Raw genomic sequence first — 3,459 nt, 5'->3', positions numbered from 1 at the left:
CGTTAGCCAAAGAATAAAAATCCTTTGAACAAACTGGCCTTACAAAGCTTCTCAACACAGAAGTAGAAGCTGAGCGGCGGTAAGCAGACCCAGTGGTCGGCAAATCGTACACAAGTAGATCAGCGCTCCTGTAACACCTTACACAAGCGCCATTGCGAGATTCAGTGTAAACTGCGGACTATCTAACGTTAAAGTCATCTGTTGCTAGGTGAAACTTCGTTCTCGAATGGGAACCCTGCCAAATGCATTGTACATGTGTACTAAGTATTGAGACGGTGTTAAAAACGATTCTAACCGCACTACTCATTCATTTAACCTGATTAGATTCTGAATAGATATGCACCAGTATTTATCTATATCTAAGAAATAAGATGACAGCATAATTGATGAAGGGAAAGCCTTCTCAACACGTGTTCCACTTAATGGCGAGAGTGGTAGTGTGAGATCGGGGTTGTCAATAGTATTGGCGATGTAGATTGGACGGTTAGCGAAGAGAAAGTGTGAGTTCCCCGCCCCTGGTCGCCTCGCCTCTGCGACTGGCAGGATACGGTATCTCAGATCCTGCTCATTGATCCGCTCTATCATGACGCAAGCTCGAGGCGATTATCGATTTCCTTCTTTACTTTTCTACTTCTGATTCTTCTGCTGGCAATTTAAACCACTTTTTTGTTTTCAAGACTGCAGTCTATCCCACTTCGATACTCTTTGTTTTCGCTATGATTCAAGCAGCTGCTCCATGCCGGATGTCAGAGAGAAACTGTATACTAGGTCATGCCGGTCTTCGATGATCTCTTATACTTTCACTTGTCTCTTTTATGTTCTTCTTCTTAATAAAAAAACTCCCATTTCCAGGTAAAGCATAAGGACAAATCTTTGTTCACGATTCTGCACAAATTTCTTATATACTTTCTTAGTTCTTTGGTTGGTTGTGTTTAAGAGTGTTTTGAAAATTTATTTGTTTTATTCATTTATTTGATTGGTGTACTCAAGAATATTTCATTCATACGACAGCGGTCAGCATTATGGAGGGAAAAAACCGGGCAGATCCCGTGTGAAACAAACGACAATCCACAAGTTGCCTTCCCACAGGGTTGTGGGTAATTTTGGGTACTTGCGTCACTGGCACGATAACCACCTCGGCAACTGTTTTCCAAATTGGTCTTGTCATTATTGACGTCGAATGCTCGTTGTAGTTGACATTTGGTATACGAGTTTCCGATACAACACCTAAGCTGCACCGTTTTGCATGGATTAATGCGTAAACTACAAAACTTCCATTGTAAGCAATAACACCCCTGCGTTTATTGTTAAAATTATTATCAGCCGCACTCTATAACGATCGCCGAGCGTACACTACCATAATGAAAATATTAATGTGCTGGGCAAGCGTTATTTCAGCTGTCTGTCTAAAATTGGCTTCAATAATGCAACTGTTATGGAACTGTGTACATATCATATAAGAAGAGACGTGCTACGGCGTTCCAAACCAATTGTTTGCTAAATTAGCGATATAATTGCAAATTATGAGTTATTTACGAAGGCGGAATTCATAGCGTTTATCTTGTTAAACAAATAATTGTCTTATTAAATATAATTATGATAAGGATGTTTGGGATTGCATTGGTAAATGTTGTATAGTGTTGTATTACATTCAACTTTGGTATAGTAGAATATTGACATTCCCACGATTAAAATAAATAAATGAGTAAACCAAATAACAGGTTTAAAATGAGAAATTTATTGCATTTCACTGTATTTTTTTATAATTTGTTTCGCGAAAATGAATGTGATCACCATTCTTCATATATTTTCTGGTCGTACTTAATACTTTTTTCAGTCATATGACGACGGGAAGTCATTCGATGTGTGTATATACACAATGTCTTCTCGTGCCAAGGTGAGTTCATGCCGCATAAGTCTTTGTTATGACCAGAAATGGGTTCGCTAAAGGTGCTGGGACATAATCACAGTATATATATTCAAATGGCATTTACTTCTAAACTTATAACCAGAGTTAAATAAATCTTAGTGGACCTTAGTACATGTTAGACGTTCCCTGTGGAAAACTGGGCACACATGCCTCTGTATTTTCACGCATGAACAGGCTAACTTATGTTTGCCAAAACGGTTGTAAGCCGAAGTAATAGGGTCGAGATACGTGTTACATGCGAGGAATGCTGTGTTAGAGACGTCATGTATGTGACGTCACATCGAGGCTATGGACTGTTGCTTCACAAGCCTGGGTAAGTAAACATTCGTTAATTCATTATAGTATTGGTGTGAATATGCATATGGGACCACATAACTACATGTAATTAGTAATAATATTTCCATAATTCCGACGTTAAGCCATAATCATTCATTCATTTCACATGGCTTCCTCCCCGGCCGTAAGTGAGAAGGTCTACCAGCAACCTGCGGGTGGTCGTGGGTTTCCCCTGGGGTCCGCCTGGTTTCCTCCCAACATAATGCTAGCGGCCGTCGTATAAGTGAAATATTCTTGAGTACGGCGTAAAACAACAATCAAATAAATCATTCATTTCATGATTCTGCATACATTAAATACATTGACACACATTTCCACAAAGAACGTTGTTTAGGGACCACTGTATACAGGATAAAGTGCATTGATTAACTAGTAGTGGTTAATACATGGGTCAAGCGTGTTCCGAGGTTGGGAACCCAGACGTACCGGTCCCACAAACCTGCCCCAGTCTGTTAGGTCATGCTTATAAAATTACCTTTTGACATGACTTTTATACCTGTTGGTTATATTATGTTACAGAAACCTGTTGTTCAAATTTTATCCTGGTTGTTTGTTTCCAGTCCGAATAGATCTGGGCCTAGTTTCACAAAGGGGCGAACGACAATTTTTTTTAACGTACAATATTTTATCGCACAATATTTTGTTCGTCACTATTACCGTACCATTGTACCTGTATGTGTGATTATCGTACATGTGCGACATCTTTAAGAAACTGGGCCCTGGTCATTAAGGACCAAGGAACACACATTTCCCTTTCATCAACTACCATTAAAAATAAATCATAGCCGCAAACGTGTCCATATAGGCCTTGTTAGATGCAAGGTGCTGAGTGGTGTTGTTGTTCTCGTTGTCAGTTGGGCATGGTGTTCATGTAGTTACTGATCTTTGAAAGACGTTTTAAATGCGCATGCGTCGAAGCTAAAGACAGCATATTGCTCAACTCTGGGCGTTTCGGAAATATTTCATTTGGAACGAGAATTGTACTTTATGGATCGATATTTATGGATCGACACAGCAACATGCAACAACCATATTTTGACTTTTGACAAATTGTCTGCTAACGATTGTGAAATAAGGTACAGTTATTTTTAGACAAAGTTCTTTTGTGGATCACTATATCGGCATATAGTATAGCATTTTTACTGCTTTAATAAGAAAACTGTATATACATGTATATCTCCAAGATCTCCGTT

This window comes from Liolophura sinensis, chromosome 8 (genome assembly GCF_032854445.1).
Source record: "Liolophura sinensis isolate JHLJ2023 chromosome 8, CUHK_Ljap_v2, whole genome shotgun sequence".
Classification (NCBI taxonomy): domain Eukaryota; kingdom Metazoa; phylum Mollusca; class Polyplacophora; order Chitonida; family Chitonidae; genus Liolophura; species Liolophura sinensis.
This window is presented reverse-complemented; position numbering follows the sequence as displayed.